This window comes from Lygodium microphyllum, chromosome 20, assembly GCF_053477565.2.
Source record: "Lygodium microphyllum isolate KBCC chromosome 20, Lygodium_microphyllum_v1.1.10, whole genome shotgun sequence".
NCBI lineage: Eukaryota > Viridiplantae > Streptophyta > Polypodiopsida > Schizaeales > Lygodiaceae > Lygodium > Lygodium microphyllum.
In genome coordinates, this window is record NC_141154.1 from 404,549 (window position 1) to 424,974 (window position 20,426).

Sequence of the window (20,426 nt, forward strand, 5' to 3'; positions counted from 1 at the left end):
GCTACCTTCAGCACACCAAATCTTTTGGTCTTTCTTACTATGCAGTTACTCCTAAACCATCACCTTCCCTAGTGGGCTACTCTGATGCAGATTGGGGGGGTGATCAAGTAACCTTACAATCTACCTCAGGATATGTTTTTTCTCTCTCCGGAGCTGCAATCGCATGGCAAAGTAAGAAGCAGGACAGAGTGACTCTATCATCAACGGAAGCTGAATATGTCTCCATGACACTTGCACTAAAGGAAGGCATTTGGCTGAAGCATTTGCTGATTGAGACAACCCTCTTTGAAGATCAGCCACTTCTCCTTAACCGTGACAACATGTCTGCAATCATCATCGCGAAGAACCTAAAGCACTCGGAGAAGACAAAGCATATCGCTATGAAGTTGCAATTTATCAGGGAGCTGATTCAAGAAGGAAGCATTCAACTGGCTCATGTTTGCACAGAACATCAATGGGCTGACTTTCTCACCAAACCACTTGCGAAAGCAAAGCATTTGGAATGCTGCAGATAGCTTGGCCTTATCCCTGTATAATTTGGCCTTGTCAATTTAGGGGGGTGTGTTGCGAGTCCAATAAATTGAAAAGCCCCAAAATAGCAAGTTCTGTGAACTTCACGCTAACTTCACACGACACTCTGTAACTGTCCAGCAACCACCTTCGAACTGCCCTCGAAGGCTATTTAAGCCTGTTCCTACATACGTATCAATCAATCAATTCTTGCCCTCATATACATTGTCTTACATTGTCTGCGTGTGCCTGTTTTTTTTTAAACATGGAGTGCTTTAGCTGGTCTACATATTGGACATCTGTGATTGCTTGGAAAGATTGGAAACACACCTTCCCTGCTACCGAGACTCTTAATGTTCACTCTCAACCTCGCGAAGGTGTTTTCTGCACCTCTTAGCAGTGATCTGCTTGTTATTCACGGGGCTGCTATATGCATTGGGAGCGCCTTGAATGCTTGATACTTGGCTGCGTTCTTGAGGTGCTCGTTCTCCAGATTGCAAGGTAACAAAAGATGAACTGGCAGAGTATTACCTCAACAAAAGTGGTTTCCAGTGCCCTGATTTAAAAGTAACAAGGTTGATTTCCATAGCTACACAAAAATTTATCAGCGAAATTGTGAATGACGCATTTCAGCTATGTTAACTCAAGCAAGCTGGAATAGCCACACAGAAAAACGAGATAAACAACCGAAGGAGAAGCGCTTTGTTTTGACAACTGAAGACTTGACATTAGCACTTCGAGTATGGTGTCAATATTAAGTAGTAGGATTATTATGCAGATAGTACTGTGGAAGGGTAGACAGACTGTAAGTAGTCTGAACCTCTGGATATAAACCTGCAAAAACTATTGTTGTACCCAGCATACTTCACTTTCAGTTCAAAAGCACCTTCTTTATTCTGAGCATTGGGCTACATATCTGAAGATCATACAGCTTGATGAGTTTAAAGGACTGTAGACAAACTCCTCAGAGACACCTGCTAATGCTGTAGAAGCTCTTCCAACAGGGTCTTGTTTGTCACAGTCAGCACTTGCAGCTAAACTGTTAAGGCCTAGCTTTATTGGGAAGATATTCCATCATGCTTTAAAGGATCCAGATTCCAAATCTGCTTTAATACATTCTTTGACTGTATGCAACTCGTTACTGGATCCAAAGAAGTATGTGCTGGTTGCAAAGGACAACATATTCTTGATTCCTTACCATCACCCACAAGTCCCGATCTTATCGAGGGAAAGTTGCAGAGGCTAGAACAATGGTGGAAGATGAAGAGTTAATGGATTTGCTATTTTCCTTCCTAGATTCGGAGAGGTCGCTCCAGTTTCTTCTTCTTGAACCTTGTATTTGTTATTGGCTAAAATAAAACAGAGTCTTGGCATCATTTTCTCATCTTGCTTATTCGCTTGATTGATCTTCTATCTTGAAATTCGTCAAGGTCCTCTGTGGTTGCGACTTTATTTTCGGAAACCCTTCGACAACGGCGTGATAAGAGAAAACTGTGGGTCTAAAATGGTACTCCTCGCATAGTACTTGCGATAGGACTAAAGCACGGTTTAACTTCTCGAGCCTAGACTGATATGACACGAATACAGTGAAGTGCAGTTTTAAAAAGCAACTTCTCGCGCCGTATTTGTGGTGATCGATACGGCGCGAAAACAGTAAATCACAGATTTAAAAAGCACCTGCCCGCACCGTATTTGCAGTGACCGATATGGCACGAATACAATGAAGTGCATGTTTAAAAAGCACCTGCTCGCGCCGTATTTGTGGTGACTGATACATCGCGAATCTGTTGAAGCGCATGTTAAAAAAACACCTGCACACGCCGCAATTGCGGTGATCGATATAGGGCAAAGTTGATCTCGACGTGGCTATGTATTTATGATCTGGATTTGAAAAGTGAGCCACGTAAGCTACCATCGATCTTTTATACCTGCGGGGTACGCGACATGTGGTAGTGTTTAATTGGCTAGGTTTTGCACGGGCCATCCATGTGGCTATCTACGTGGCTTCGCACGTGGCAAATATTTTTCGGTCTATATAAACACTGTGGTCAGGCATTGATGACTTTTTTTGCAAATTTACAAGCCTGTTTAGAGTTGAGGTCCACTTTTAGTGTTTTTTATGTGAATTTGCACCATTTTGTGTCCAATTTCACATTATATCATAGGTTAGCAAATACGAAGCGAGAAGGCATCGCTCGTGAAGTGGGTGCACACTTTCGCGTCGTATCGTACTTTCCCTCATGTCTGAATCTAAGGATGTTGCACGCTCCCAAGAGCAGGTAACCCCTTCTAAAAAAAGAAGAAGATTGTCATCAAGGTCAACAAGAATTTTGGTTGTGCTACCTTCTCCCCTGAAATTCCCACAGCTCCCTCCCCTTGTTCACCAGCAAGTGTGGGAATGCCTAAGAAGTCTACAATCAAAGGCAAGTCACCATTGAGGGTTTCTGGATTGTCTCAAATCACACAGGTTTATCCATCTGAAAGGCTCCTAGACTTTCTTTTTCAGAATGGCATGGAGTTATCTTATTACGGAACTGCAAAGGATATTTTCAACCCTGACTGGGGTATTGACCATATATTGAACTCATATAAGAAGTTTTTCCTAGAGGAGTTTGCTGAGTTTGAAAGTCTTGTATTTCTGTTAGTTGAAAAGGATGCAAAGGAATATGTTCATATACCTATTGGGAGCTCACCTTCAGAGAAGGCTTTGTTTTCAAGAAAGTGTACATCTCATTCTCTTGACTGGTTTTGTACCTCAGATTTGTTTTGTTTTGCTCATTCTAGGAAATGCAAGCTTATGTCCAAAACAATTGCATTCATTACATTTTCTCTTGTTAAATATCCTGTGAAATTTGATGAAAAACAATTAGAAGGTCCAAAATGTTCTAGCTTTTGCCTTTTGGATGAGGTAGCAAATGACAAGGATGCAAAGGAATGTTTGGACCTTAAGCAAGAAGCAAATATTGCTGGCAAACTAGATTTTGCCCAATTCAAAGCTGAGACCATTATTGAAGAAAACCATGCAAATGTAGATCTTGTATGTGACTCTTCTTTTTATAATGTTGCTTCACTTCAAACTTTCCCTATCAAGGACAAGGAATACATATTGCTAGAGCAGACATTCAAAGGCTCTTCAGTCTTAGGGAGGATTATTGTTTAGCCATCATTGCAGAGGCTTTTGATACTTCAAATGGCATTGTTGATTTTGAAAATGAATTGAAAGAAGAGTTACTTAAACTTGACACCGAAATTACGGAGGACAAGTTTATTGAAGCAGGGGATGCCCTTTCTCTTTGTTTTTGTAAGGCAAAGAATGCCGAGGAAGAGTATGGGATTACTGAAGAGGAGTTCCACGGCCTTCAAGACCGACTTGGAATTTCCCATTTTGGAAGAGAAGAGTGGCAAAATGTTAAATAATTGGAAGATACAAATGAGGCATAAGCATCAATTAACATATGGAATCCAAATAAGCTAGAAAATGATGAAAATCAATTGGTACTATTATCTCAAATTTTGTAAGATGTATATACATTAATATGTTTGATTTCAACATTCATTTGACATTTATCTTTTTTTACAGTTGGAGATTGAAGATTTTGATAACTTCTTGGAACGGGGTAAAAGGACAAGAGTTGGTATTAGTTCACTAAAAGATGTTGCACTTGGCCATTACTTAGCAAGGATTGATCCGCATGTTTTCTTGGTATTTCATAACATCTTCTCAGAGGAAGAAACATGGTCTATACTATGTATCAAGGCACTTACAAGGCTACTTGGTTTCTTTAGGTTACAATACAATGCACACAAGGTGATGTTTTTGGAGAAGACTGCGGCAACTAGGATTTTTGGTTATGGTCCTGGTTTCTCTGCTTCTAGAGTAGGATACTTTCTGGCCCTCTCATCTTATGCTTTGGCTGCAAACCAAACTGATATAAAATCAATAGTTAGCTACAAGAGAAGAAAATTTCTGCGTTATAGAGGAAATATCTCGGAAAGGGAGGATGATGTACAGGCTCCTGAGAGCTAGCTTTGTACTTTCCTTTCTTGAATTCTCAAGTTGAAGTATTCATTCTTTGAAGTTGTCGTCAAAAAATACTATGAATTCTTAAGTTGAAGTATTCATTCTTTGAAGCTGTCGTCGAAAAAACCAATTGAATAGCTCCTCAAGAGCATTGTTTTTTGTAACTCCACCTCCGTGTCTTCTGCTTCGAAAAAAGCTTGTACGTGCTTGATAGTGAGATTTTTCCATGCCTTGGCCGCTATAAGTTGCGAGGGGGGCTTGCTCCTCCACAAAGTAAGGCCCATGGATATGAAGGATATGCTGCAAATTCATAAGAGTAACAATCATTTTCTGCCAATGGAAATTTTATCAAAGGAATCTTGGATTAAATATTCTCTCTTACCAAATAAAAAGTGATATCTTTTTCTCCCCATGCCTCATTTATTACCCGAACAAGTTTTGTAATCGAACATTTGAACTCTTCTGGATACGTGTACGTTTTCGTTTGTTGCTTGAGGAGCTTTAGGAAGACATCAATATGTCTCCAAACCTCCATCCTTAGAAATGCAAGTCCTCGTGTGGTTGCAACGTTTGTTGTTATCCCACACAGCTCTCTCCAATGCTCCCAAGTAATGCTCACCTGTTTTCCTGTATGGTTACGTAAAAAAATGTCTAGCTTTTGAGCCTTCCATTGAGATATCAACCAAGGCATCTCTTGTTTCCCATGAAAGTGTTGGATCTTTTCTTAAATGAACTTGACCTCCATGAAAACCCATTTTGGAGAGTAATGCCTCACATTTGTCAATACACTCATTCGATAAAGACAAAGGCTTAACTGAGTATGCATAGTCAAGATGTAACCTGAGAAGTTTATCAATAATTCCAATCTCTGGATGAAAAGTACATATATGAACATTAGTAAGAGGAATTGAAAGAATTGGATCCCATATATCTTCCTTGTTTTTTTAAAAACTTAGATCTATAGAGTCTCTAGTTGGGGCTCTTCTTATAGGGCGCAAGTTGCTCCAATTTTTAGACCCAACACTTTCCATGCAATAAATACAAGGATATTTTGCATTTGCCCCATTACATATTCCAAGTATACATTTGATAGTTTTCAAGTCAATGCTAATGTGCCATTCCACATTAAAATTACCAACCCCATCAACAACCAACATGTCTCCTTCACTTTGAGACTTAATAATTTTTGGAATACCTGTATGAATAAATAACCATTTCAGTGTTTGATGATTCTCAATCGGTACCTGAGCTACACCAACCCACCAAATCTCCATCTCAGACTGGAACTTATGCACTGGTGCTTGACCCCCACCATTGATGTATTCCAATGCCCTTTTCATGATGCAAATGCTGACTCTTTCCATCTTTTTTCCTTTTTGAATCTGTGCTTCATCTAACTTCAAGGCAAACTTTAAAACACCGTGACATTCCTCTAACATGAGTCTATACATGTGAACCATTGCAATCTACACTCTTCTTAGATCAACCCATATATTGTATTCAAAACTAGATTTGTTTTTTGTCTTTTCATATGGCATAGATGCTTCAATATAAATGTATTCCCCGAAAACTTGTGGAATCTTATGATTCATGGCAATCCTTTGCAACCGATACTCTTAGGGCTCGAGGTAACCCAAATGCAGTTATTCTATTACATTTTTGATTTTTAAACCATAATCTTGAGATAGCCCGATAACCTTTTCGACTAATGCCCATAGTATCACATGTCTCTACAATTTTGTTTGGTTCTAATGTGTCCTTTAAGTCCTTTACTAATTCTTTGAGAGTTGGGCCTCTCAAATCCATATTTTGAGGTGACCTAAGAATACTCAAAATATCATTCTTATTCATGATCTCTTTTAAAAAACTGATGCTCTCCTCACTCTCTTGAATATTAATACCCGACATGTTAGAGACATATTTTTTTGCAAGATTCAATCTTCTTTTCTTTGCTCTCTCACACAAGCTAGTTATATTTTTTAATGGTCTCTTTCTCTCTCTTAATCCTATTGGAGTTTTCTTTCAATGTGCTAACTTGTCTTGTAATGACTTATTAGCATTTTCCAAAATGTCAATCTTATTTGTAAGCTCAGAAATGCTTGTATGTGCAATAAATAATGCTTTTCTCATTTCATTCATCTGAGCCATGTATGTGTAAGATGCAGAGTATAACCTTTTACAATACCCAAGCATCCCATTATAACCTTCCCCAACATATCTCACGTTGTCGTGTTGCTGCGCATCCGAGTCGTATACACCTCCATTTCTTTTGTTGTGCATTTGTGTTAATTTCTGCGTGTGATTCATTGTTTGTGTGATGCATTTTAATAATCCGCATCCAATGTATATATTCCCTTAGTGCATGCGCATGATTTTGTTTGGATGCATGATGTGCGTGTATTAGAAAAATATGAAAAACTGATGCCAAAGGACATTATCCAGCTGATAATTTTAATGATGAACTCGAAGAAAAGTGCAGGATACCGTGGAATCAAAGGAAGCTTTATAGAAGCTGACATTTAAGCTATGAAGACAAAGGTGTAAATTCAGGAATATCATGTGTAATGGGCAGAGCTTAAGGAGTGCTGAACGGGACGGGTTCCCTTGTCGAGATGAAGACTCTTGGAATGCACTTATTGCTGGGTATGTACAGCACTTGGGACTGCTGTGGTGGATATGTTTGCTGAAAGTGATGCATTTAGCATCATCTTTGTTATCTTTTGATTTGGGCACATATCTGGAGCATAAGTGAACCCAGCATTGACAACAGGATTTGCAAGTATAGGGAAGTTCCCTTGGCTTGATGTTTGTTGGTATATTCTGGGGCAGTTTGCTGGTGGGATCCTGGGATGTGGCATAGGAACATCACTTTATGGAGTGAGTTTAAAGGATGCTTTGGTAATACCAAATGCTTGGGGGATCCCTTGGTTTTTTTCTGCACCGTTACAGAGAAAGAAAAGGGGAAAGAATAGAAAAAGCTATTCTTAGATTTGTCTAAGAATATCGAGTGGTGGTGGCAAAAACGGATGGGGGAGAATTCGAATGAGATGGAGGGAAGAACAGGCCGCCTGTGGGAGCCCATGGTCACGAGAACGAAGTGGGGAGGAATTGTGACGGACTGAAAAGCAGGACATGGCTTAAATAAAAGAGTGTATGGGTGTGAGGGTGGAGAGGATGATGAAGATAGGGACAATTCGGAGGACTCGGGGAGGAGTGGCTTATTTGTAGAAGAAAGTTCTGACAGCAGTGGAAGCTACCCAAGGCTTTGTACGGTCACAGTTCCTCATTGTTCCAAATTGCATATTTATTCGAGAATCATCAAGAAATATGGCATTCCAGGTCTCACTTCGGTTGGCCTCAAGGCCGAGTACCGGTTCTTGGCGCCATTATCCTGTGTGGGAACTTGGCCCTCGTATCATCTTTCTGGTTTTTGTAAACCATAATAGCCACTTGAACCCAGTCTTTATCCCACGCTATTAGAAATCACAAGCACTTCAATCAGAAGGTTCGAACAAAGGGAATTGGTTCCCCCCCATCAGACCTGAGCACCGGCAGTGATCGCAGAAAATTTTATTGGACGCTGATGAGGACTCCTCTTAAGTTCAATAAGCCTCAAGTCCTTTTGTAAATACTGCAGCTTCTGTAGTTGCACATTGCTGAGTCAGGAACATAAGAGACAGAGACCCCATAGCTTTTCGATCTGGATTCTGCAATTCACTTGATACTGAAATCTCTCTGATGGGTCCATTAGAGGAGTGACGTCCCTACCTAATTGTGTTGAGCAGAAGAAACTTGTCACCCAGTTGATTGGATGGATGGAATGCGGCTCGTGCAAGAACCGGTAGAGGTTAAAGCAGCTAATCTTGTGAGCTATTGGGGGTTTCTTTCCACACTAATTGCAGGGTGCTAATAACACCCTATGTCTTTCAAGACTGAAGCACATCTTCAAGACTGAAGTCTTTCCTCTGCATAGTTGGAAAATTTCAAAGCTCGAACTAGAAAGCCTCCGGCCGTTTGTTCAAACCTGGAAAACATGTTTCGATGTTAAGCCAGATTTTTCTTCCACGATGCATCTATCACAACTTCATGATCTCTCCACGAGCCCTTCACCAGCGTCATTATCATTGTCTACGCCCCTGTCATCTAATACAGCTTGCGTTTCTCACATTCGAATCACTTAAGTGAAAGGAACCATCAGCCATGACTCTTCAACACGCCACTTTTACTGCTGGTTGTTTTTGGAGCGTAAAACTTGTATATTAACGAGTTCCTGGTGATGTGAAGGTGCAGCCTTACTCTGATCACTGTTGGGTATACACAAGGAAATACAAAGAGCCCTACATATCAAGATGTTTGTTCTGAAAGAACGAATCATGTGGAGGTTATGGGCAATGCTAGTAGTTTGATGCGAAGATGGTTTCAAATTTAACAAATGGTATCTGTCAGGTGATTTACAGCAGGCCAGCATGTAGGCCGTTCACTGCAAGCTGAGAGCAAGCAATGAGACACCTTTTAACTGCCTTGTGACAGAAATTTCTGACCTTTTGGAAATTTTTTTTGAGCTCTATACTAGGAGCTTACACCAGTTCATTGCCTGAGTTTGATTGCAAAAATGCAGTCTATGATCTATCCTTACTTCATCTTCAAGATTGAACCTACAGCAGATAATCATTATGAAGAAGATTGGAGGCCCTGATGAGAGTTACAAGGATTTCTCCAGCTTCCTTAATTGATGAAACTTCTCAAAAGAACTTTCTAGTTGCTTAAACCAGGGAAAGATTACAGGTCTTCAGAAGTTGATCTGAATTCAGAGCCACCATCTAATCTTTGTACTTCCAACATTGTATGGATTTCTGAAAACTGTTCACAGGGAATGCTACCTAGCATAACTTATCAAGCCTATGTGCTAATGATAAAACTGTTCTCGAACACCTAAATGCGAAGCTGGTTATGAGTTACTACAGATTTTTCTGAACATGAACCTCTTGTAAAGTTCTTGACAAGCAATATAGTGATCTTTGGCATCAAATATTGAGATCTTCTTGTTAACCTCTTTCCTTGCTGTATCTTGAACCCCGTGTTCTGCAGCCCTTGTGTGAACTCTACGACAACGTAGTCATGAATATTAAAAAAATTAAGAGGTTTACCTATTGAAGGATCCTTTGGATAAATATTTCCATCTACCCACAAATCTATATGTTTCTTTCCTTGAGTTCGCAATCTATTGGCCTCCATCTCTTCTGTTAGTACTCGACAATGTATACTTCTCCAAGATGAATAAATTAGATCTAGTTGGATGGTAAGTTTGTAATTAGTTGATTAAGGTGATCATTTTCATACTCCTAGCTATCACATCCAAGATGAATAAATTGGATCTAGTTGGATCTAGTTCCATGGCCTACCTAGAAATACTTGATAGCTAGGAGGCCTTGTGAACCTAATCACCTTTAAGTCTAAAATTCATTCCACATTCACAACAGTCACGTGGACTTTAGTAATGCACCCTTCAGGTTTACATAGAAAAATTATAAGGTTATGAAATGCACCCATAGTAATCATGCTCAAGAAACAGATATAGGAAGAGAAGGTCATGCAAAAAAGGTTTAGCTAGAGTGGGTAGGCCTATCCAAGAAGCTAGAAATAGGGATTTAGCCATGGCTCATGATTACACTAGCAAGCACAATGGTTCATCACAGAGTTGAGATGGTGGTGGTACAATGCTTTTTGTAGGGAAGCTAGAGTGAGGAGGTGATGCAAAAAAGGTTCAGCTAGAGTGGGTAGGCCTATCCAAGAAGCTAGAAATAGGGATTTAGCCATGGCTCATGATTACACTAGCAAGCACAGTGGTTCATCACAGAGTGGAGATGGTGGTGGTACAATGCTTTTTGTAGGGAAGGTAGAGTGGTGGACACTGGATACAAAACCTGACGATGCCTTATCAAAACTTGGCTTTGTAAAGAATGTGATTTTTTTAATAAAAAAGAGAAAGTGGAAAATCCAAATGTTATTAGTGAAATTATATGATTATTTTGTCCTTTTGATCTATTTCATTGATGCTAATGTCATTATCTGTCCATAAAAATGGATTTCACACAGTAATTGCATGCATTGCATGGAAGTTAAGCATGAAATCTAGGCATTTGAGGAACACTAAGTAAGCATGACTTTTGTTAATGCTGGATTTAAGTGCAAGTTGGCCATTTCTATAATTGATTTGATATCCCAATCATGTTTTGCACCCCTACAATTGCAACTGATGAACCCTCCATTCACCTTTCTCTATTGTATTATTGCTGAAACCACTAGTGTTGAAACTTGAAATCATTGCATCCCTGGCTACTAGTGTTGAAACTTGAAACGTTTATGTCCCTAGCTACAAGTATTTTTCCAGCATTTTATTGCAAACACTTAGGGATTATAATCTTGTTCTTCTTATTATTGTGCATAAGATTCATAGTAGCTCCTCTTGATCCATCAGATCTACCTCTCTCTCTTCTTTCATAACTCACTTAAGGCATATTTCTAGCCTATGGATGCATTTCCATCTAACATAAGTGATGAATTCAATATGAAATGCCACATCGTGATTGGAGGATGGGAATCTATACAAATCATGACATTGATAGGGACTTTACCTTGAAATGTAGTAGAAACCAAATAAAGTTATTGAAAAAGTATATACAAATAGTTGAGTGTAAAGATTGGATATGGATTATAGGGTATGAGAAGCTTCAATATTTATGGAGGTAGTACAAATATAATTACTACATTAAGATATATATATGCAAGAATAGGAAATGACTCAAGAACTTGATCAGATGTAAGATTTGGCATTAAAAGCATTGCACCTGATTGTAAATGAAGTGGGTCTATTTAATATATAGAATGTATCAATCTATCTCAAAGTTTTGATGAAAGAATGCAGTAATTTGATATCCTAGAGGGTTATAGGATTAAATGTTTTGAATGCATTGATGTAAGTGGGTTAAGAGAACAAGTTCAAGAGATACAATGGATGTATGGAATATCCTAGGATGAATATAAGCATGGACTTAAAGTCTAGGAAGAAATTAAGTGTGCCCATAAAGCTAAGTGGTGTATGTTGGATTGTGACTTGTCTATTGGATTATTTGAGCTCCCATCACCACAAGTTAAAAAGACAGAAGATAATATTGATGTAGACACAAAACCAAAGAGTATCGATGATGCATTGCCGATGCCAATAGCATAACTCACTGGCCTTGTGATAATCATGTATATTATACTCCCTACTATCCTCCTGAATATAGTAGGGTCTTCTATCTCATCCCCAACATTAGTACTCAACTTTATATTTTTCTCCAATGGTACTGAAAGTGACTTATAGACTGTCATGCCATACTTGACAACATATCCAAGCCATACGCCTTTTAGGATAGCTATATATCATCATCACATCTGATCACCTCAATACCAAGAAAGTACCTTAGCTCACCCCAAATCCTTCATCTCAAACTTCTTCAAAAGGTCCTTATTAACTTCAATAATCCCACTATCATTGTTACTTGTAATAATCAAGTCATCCACATAGATGACTATGATGAACTTGCATCTCTCTTTTTTGAAAGTAGAGATAGGTTCGATGGGGATACACATCGAAAGATAGTTGACAAGGAGAGACTCAAGCTTTCTTCATTCTCTTCTTCTTCAATATTCTCCCACCATATCTCCAAAAGACAGTCCACTCACTAAAGTCGTATCCTCAAAAGATAGATGCCCCCAAACTTAAGGATACTTTACATACAACAATATGATAAGGCTTAGACTATACCTTAGACTTTTGGCTTATTTCTCAACATTTTTCACATAAAGTGAGTGATCACCATCAGAAACATAAAAGCAAATGTGGACAATATACTCTTCCATCTTGTCAGACCATGCTCTATGTGGTTGCTTAAGTCCATAGAGCGCCTTTTTTTAACCTGCACACATATGTGGGATACTCTAATTTCTCATAACCTATTGGTTGCTCCATATACACAAATTCTTGCAATTCACCATATAAGAAGACATTCTTTACATCCATTTTCTACAAAGTTAACCTTTGGTTAGTGCCAAAGAAATCACACATCTAACAATTTCCTGTTAGCTATATATAGTTTGTCTATATATAGCACCCCAGGTCCCCTCTACATATTCCTATCATGTGTACTCAGTTGACACACTTCTGGGGTTCCACTTCTGGTGTCTCATATCTCTCTTCTCTCCTCTCTACCTTTAGTCTCTCGTCTTCCTCGCAGTTTCCAACATTTCCATCCTAACAATTGGACTAAATGTACCTTCATAATCTATACCATATCTTTAAGCATAGAATTTTGCAACTAGCCTAGCCTTATAGTTGCTAATAGAACCATTTGTATTATGATTAATTTTGTAGACCCATTTACAACCAATAGGTTTCTTATCCTTAGGCAATGTACTAGATGGCAAGTCTTATTGGCTTCTAATGTAACCATTTGCTCATCCATTGCCACATCCCAGCCAACAACATTCTCAAAACAAGTGGGCTCAATATCCTCAACCACCTTTTCCATATACATAATGGTGAGATGCATAACCTATTTAGCCTTGCTACACCTACATACCACTAGATCACTCAATGGAGCCTTTGCATTACCATGTGTTCTCTATACATGTAGTATCCTGACTGAAAGAATATGAAGCTTATCACCTAGATTCTCTAAACCATTGGAATCTCCATCATGTTGGAAACTGTGAGGAAGACAAGAGACAAAAGGAAGAGAGGAGAGAAGAGAGATAGGAGACACCAGAAGTGGAACCCTAGAAGTGTGTAAACTGAGCACACATGATAGAAATATATAGAGGGGACCTGGGGCGCTATATATAGACAGACTATATATAGCTAACACCCCCGCTCAAATAAAGGTCCCTTACTATGGATGAAAAAACTCTTGAGGGCTCAAGGGAGAAACCCACAGCTCTATATAGGCCTACCGTTATATTAATATTCAAAATATAAAATTACAAAGTTGAACTTACAAGAGCCTATTCATAGGCATCAAAGGAGCTACATCACTCGTGAATTACAACATCAACGGAGAAGAAGCTACATCACTCCTGAATTACAATAGCCTATTCAGAGGCATCAAAAGAGCTTTATCACTCCTAAATATACAACATGTGAAATAAGGATAAGCGACATCACTGCAAAAGATAAAATCTCCAAGAAATTCCTTCAACTGAACTTGGGATGTAAGCAATATATCTGTCACATCAAAACTTAAAGAAAAACGTTACAGTGACATTAGAACAACACAAGGTCTACAGAGATGGTTCGTGACGCCGCTCTATAAACAACATAACACATGTGGGGCCCCATGAACAGAATATAAATAAAAATATTTGTCATCAGCTGGAATATAGACGCTCATCAGCTGGAAAGAATATAAACGAAATAATGTGTTATCAGCTAGAATTTAGATGCTCGAAAGAATGTGTCATCAGTTGGAATGTAGACCCTCATCAGCTGGAAAGAATATAAACGAAACAATGAAGAGTTTGATGTTGTCATGAAAGCTGATAACATACAAAGGCCAAAAAGCTGCTTCTGTAGCATCAATAGATTGGTGAAGATGTTGCTGAGCTTGCCATGATGGGCAGTAATGCGTCTACAGATTTAATAGAAAAAACTTAGAAAAAGCTTCGTTTGTGATAATAATAGGCGTTGCTTCTTCCCTACGTTACTGCTACAAAAGCATGATAGATATAATTAACGCTCCATATAAAGCTAAGCTTTAGAAATAAAGCAACTAATAAAAGCACTGTCGTGCTCTGCAAAAAGCTTCCTCTCTCTCTCTCTCTCTCTCTCTTTCTTGTTCGTTCATTTGTATCAATCCCCCTGCGTTTCCATTGTTCCTACGCCTACAAGATCTTGCAACATCTTTCTGTTTTCTTTAACATAATCCACCAAACCAATTTCTTTGCACTCAAGATAATGGCATGGGATGCCTGTCTCAAGGAGTCTCCGTATAAGATTTGCGTCTAGAGAAGGATGATCCGATGAGTCGATCTCCATTGTTGGGAGATCAAAAGCACGCGCTTCAAGGAGGCAATTCCTTACAAGGTAGGCCACGTCTTCCATCTTGAACAAAGAAGAAGAAGAAGAAGAAGAAGAAGAAGAAGAAGAAAAAGAAGACGAAGAAGAAAAGCATCTCCTGATTCTTACTAGCCCCTTCTCTTCAGGCTCTACATTTCCTGGTGCTGTGCACTCAGACACACGTTTTGAAAGCATCTGTGCAAGTCGCTGTTGTTTATCCAGCACTTCAAGAGAAGACGAGCTATTGACTGAAGAGTCTAGGGAACGTGGTGTAGATGCATTTGCATCCTTGTCTAACAATCCACTGCTACCTGAAGAGCCTAGGGAACGTGGTGTAGATGCATTTGCATCCTTGTCTAACAATCCACTGCTAGCTGAAGAGGCTTGAGATTGAAGGCATGCACTCACATCTCTTTCAAGTACAGTGGAAGGGAAACTGCTATGTTTAGGATTGGGAATGATCTCTTGTGCAGGGAGGTATCCTTCTCTACTGTTAGGCAGCATCACAAAGTACCCCAGGGGGATGACATCCTTGATGACGGCTTGCATTGTGCTTTCCTTGCCCTTTTGGAGAAGCTTGTGAGGTGCCATGTCAATGTTCTTGGCCTTTTCCTCCATCTCCGCCATGGCCTGAGCCTACAAGATAGGCTCCCTGCGGTAGAATCTCGTGCTCTGCCATGTGCAGGGGGCCTGCCATCATCTCTGCCCTTGCAAGGCTATGGCCGCTTTGACGGAGGGGAGGGGCTCCATGTTTTGTTAGTTACCACTAGTACATCCCATACCATGGCCTCTTGAAGAGGATTTGCCATGTTCTCTTTTTGAACCTAAGTAAAATGCTTGGACCTATTCACTAATTCTTTCATATGATTCATCATGCATATTGATCTCTTCAATGATCATGAGAGAGACTAACTCATCAAAAACTTTAAGCAATTTTTGTACATACATAGAAGTCACAAATGATTTCCATGTCTTATTATTATTAAGGCTAGCCAAGGTAGATGAAACAAATCATCATCATCAAGCATTGCGTCAATAGTTGTTAAGGAATTTGGAATGCTTCTAACTTTCAAAACATATTCATTTACAGACATATTCTCTTTCTTTAAAGTATTCAACTCTTCCTTGAAATAAAACTTCCATACCTTTATATTTACTGAAAACATGTTTTCAAAAACTATCCAAGTTGCATGTGAAGTTTTTCCATGTTTGATATGTCCCAACATAGTATTATCAATAAATATAGATAGCCAATACATCACCTTTTTGTCTTTTTTATTCCATTCTTTCCATGTCTTTAATTCTTTTACAATCGTAGGATTACATAGCTCTCGCTCCTTTTCTTCACTTGAAACAAACTCCTAGAGGCCTTTTCCATTAAGGAAGTTTCTCACATGAAACTTCCATTATGGGTAGTTAATCTTATCTAGCTTCTCAATGATGGGTTTCCACTCTTCTCTATCATTATCACAAAATTGATATAAAATAGCAAACAAGTCTTCTGTAACCTTTCACAATGATTGTACAATAACGCACCAAGAAGCCTTTTTCATTGATTGCTCAACAATACATGTTATCTACAACCCATTATTAGATCAAGCTTGTGTTTTTTTCCATGCAAACACCTTAGAACTTAAATATTTAAAATTAGTAATGTATACCCACTTTTGGTTGACAAAAGAAAAACCATAAAACTCTTATCCACAACCTTGCGAGTCTAAAACAAGACCTGAAATGGCCTCAAATGGCTAAGAAAGCAATAGGAAAATCCTAAAGATTATATCTTATCATATCTTTAGAATATACAGTGCTTTGCTTGTACTCCAAATCTCACAACAATTTGAGATTTTTGCTCTACCCTACTTTCGGTGTCTTCACAAGCACTATCCAAGAGAAAGAGTGGAAGAATGAGAGAGCTTCTTACCCATTGCTTAGTTGCTTGAATCCTTACTTCTTCTCCTCCACTTTAACCTTTAAATTTAGCCTCTCTCAGTGGCATTGCTCTGATACCATGTTAATAATTGTGTGGTGGGAAAACTTAAGTTGTTGCACCAATCATACACCATACATACAAGAGGAAGCTTACTCAAGAATATAAGAAGAGAGATGGAAGACAACATTTTCTTGTTAGTTTTCTCTTCTTCTATACAATTTACACAAAGAATAGATAAGATAAAGTATTAAAAAAAGCATCCTACTAAGTCAAGCAATGCATACCTAACTATGCTAATCAACTAGCACTATAACTATGCCAGCTGTAGTAGGTAGGTACAACAAACTAAATATAACACATGATAAGTTAGTGGCCATGTGCATATCATAATGACCATCGATGTGCTATTTTTATACATGCAAATCCATTTAACCAAGTGGTCCATCATCTATGTCTACATGTGTTGACCTTGCTATCTCAACAAATAATAGTCCTCAAAGATAGAAGGAGAGCTTATGGATGGTAAAGCTATGCTTGCTAATACATACAAAGTTGGTAACATAAAAAATGAGACACTATTATATCATGGTGAATGAAGAAAATATAGCTAACACTATCTATGCTTCTTGAATGTTGATGATTATTCATTAGAAGGGCATCTGAAGTATTTACCAAAAGAAGACTATGATTCTCCACTTCAATAATGTAACCATAGTATCCATATTAGCATTCAAAGACTTGATGGTTTAGGAACCTATATTAGTGGTAGCTTGTTGGTGATAAAAGGATGCATACATCTAATATCATTCTAGACTAGCGATAGCCTTCTGATAGGCACACAATTTTAGTGGAGGCAATATTCAGGGTGGTAGTAAGTTGAGTCTATCTCCATGCTTCTATGCTCAAGAAGACAATTGAGAAAAGATAACACTATTGCAAGTCCTACTCTCTTCTTATCAAAATAAGGGAAACTAATCCCTTTTTCTTCATTATCATGAGAGTGAACTCCTTAGTGTAGTTTAGACTCCTCCCTACTACCATGAAGAGTTCAAAGTTCCTTGTTAACATAGCTATCATTCTACAAGGACATCTTATGATGGCCAAGGATCCTTTGGAAGACACCAGTGACAACAAGAGAAGCATATATCTATCCTAACAAAAAAAGAAAGTTACACTTATTTTGCATGTATTGTCAAGAATCGCGTGGTGGGGGGACTTGCTCAAGATGCTGCACCGAACACACACAGAATGCACAAGGAGAAGCTCACTCAAGAGACAAGAAGAGAGATGGAGGCCAAAACGTTTTCTTGCTGGTTTTTTCTTTTTTTCCACACACTTTACAATGTACACAAAGTATAGATAAGATAAACATAAAGAAAAGTGGCCTACTACATCAAACAAAGCATAACCGACTACACTAGTCGACTGGCGCTATAACTATGCCGGCTGTAAATAGGTGTAACAACCTGAATATAATAAGTAATGAGTTAGTGGCCATGTGTGAGTCATAATGACGACCGACGCGCTAAGTGTAGACATGTGCACCCATTTAACCAGGTGGTCCATCATCAATGTCCAGATGTGTTGAGCTTGTCATCTCAACACTCCCCCTCAAGCTCAACTGCATCTCTACAACTCCAAGTAAGCATCTCTGCAACTCCAAGAAACATAGATCTCCTCATCCATTGTTGCATCCCAATGAGCATGACCAACAGCCTCCTCAAAACATGTGGGCTCAACATCCTCAACTAGTTTTACCATATAAGCATAATGTTGAGTTGCATAACCTTCAAAACCAAATCTTTTAACAGGGTATCTCACCCTGCTAGACCTGCGTACCACTGGATCACTCAATGGAGTCTTTGCATTAACGCGTGCTCTTTGCACACTTGGAGTCCTCACTGAAGGAATGCCAAGCTCATCATCCAAGCTCTCTGAGCCACTCGAGTCTCCATCAAGAACTGCATCAATGCCATCTGACACTTTATTCTTTCCTTTGTCTTTACATGTAGTGCTACTAGATGCACCTAAAGATGTAGAGGTACTCCTTAGTCTCCCAGACCAAGGACTAAAAGATGATGTCTCTGGTCTACTAAGAGTCCGTGATTCCTGCTTTTCAGCCTGCACATGAGTGTCATGATCATCATCATCATCCAATGCATCACCACTAGATGCATACCAACTACTCATTTCATCAAAGATAACATCCATGCTCACTCTGAACTTACATGTGACAGGGTTATAACAGTGATACCCTTTCTGCTCTAAAGAGTATCCAATAAAGACACACTTTTCAGCCTTTGGATCCGGTTTCTTCTGCAACTCATCTGGCACATGAACATACGCAATGCGGCCAAACACTTTCAAGTGTGAGACATCAGGCTTCTTACCTGTAAAACATTCTTCGGGGGTCATACCATGAACTGCTGCTGTGGGAGTTCTGTTCATAATATAAACAGTAGTATGAACAGCCTCAAACCAAAAATGTTTAGGCATATTCTTTTCAGCCATCAAGGCGCGTGCAACTTCTACAATATGCTTATTTTTCCTTTATGCAACTCCATTTTTCTATGGGGCATACCTGCATGTGAACTGTCTCTTTATCCCATGAGACCTCAGAAAATCATTGAACTCATTTGAGAGGTACTCTCCCCCTCCATCTAACCTCAAGCACTTTACTTTCAAGCCTGTTTCTCTTTCAACTGCAACCTTGAAAGTTCTAAAGTGCTCAAACACTTCACTCTTTTCCTTCATAAAATATATCCACAGCTTTCTAGAACAATGATCAATGAATGTGACAAAGTATGAACTGCCTCCAAGAGATACATTTTGTGCAGGCCCCCAAATGTCTATATGCACAACATCAAGGATATTTCTGCTTACATCTCTGTCATGTGAAAAGGGTTGTCTTGCCTGCTTACCAAACTGACATGCTTCGCATACCTTATGAAATTATGCAACTCTAAATGTAGGAAAACCTGTAACCAACCCTTTGGACTGCATTAATTTCAGCCTTTGTACATTTGCATGTCCAATGCGTTTGTTCCAAATTTCAATGTCTGCAACAACACCTTTTCCTTTAGCATATATAGCAGCATTCATAGTAGGAATTCCTGCATCCAGAGTAAACATACGTCTACTTCCCTTTGCAACTAACCTGCACTTGTCATTGAAGTCATCTACAAAGCAACCCTTTGTATTAAATCTGACTTGCAGCCCTTGCTCTACCATTTGACTGACTGACACCAAGTTCTTTGTAATAGATGGCACATGTAATACATCTGAAAGACTCTTTGTCTTACCATCATGCAAGGACAAGGAAACTTTTCCAATATGTGAAATTGGGTGGCATGAATCATCACCCATCTGCACATAACCTGCATTTTGCAAATCCTGCATCTCTCCAAACCATTTTGCATGGCTGGTCATATGATTGGATGCACCTGAATCAACATACCAAACATCATCATGTGTTCCCTTTCTTGTAATAACATTCAACATATGCTGCATAACAAACAGACGTTCATTTTTGTCTTCATTTAGTTGTGAAGACGATGCATAGTTTCCTTACTGCAACTTAGCACTGCGGATATCATCTTTCTTAGCATAACATTGGGCTGCAATATGACCTGTTTTGCCACAGTAGTGACACACAATACCAGAATTGTTAGAGCCTCTGTTTTGACATCCACCTCTTCCTCTAAAGCTCCCCCTGCCTCTAAAGTTACCACGACCTCTTGAAACCTGCATATCACCAAATTGCTGATTCAATCTGTTTTGCTGGTTGTCACTACCACGTCCTGTATCACGGCCTCTTGAAGAGAACCTGCCACGTCCCCTTTCTGAACTGGAGTAGAAAGCTTGGA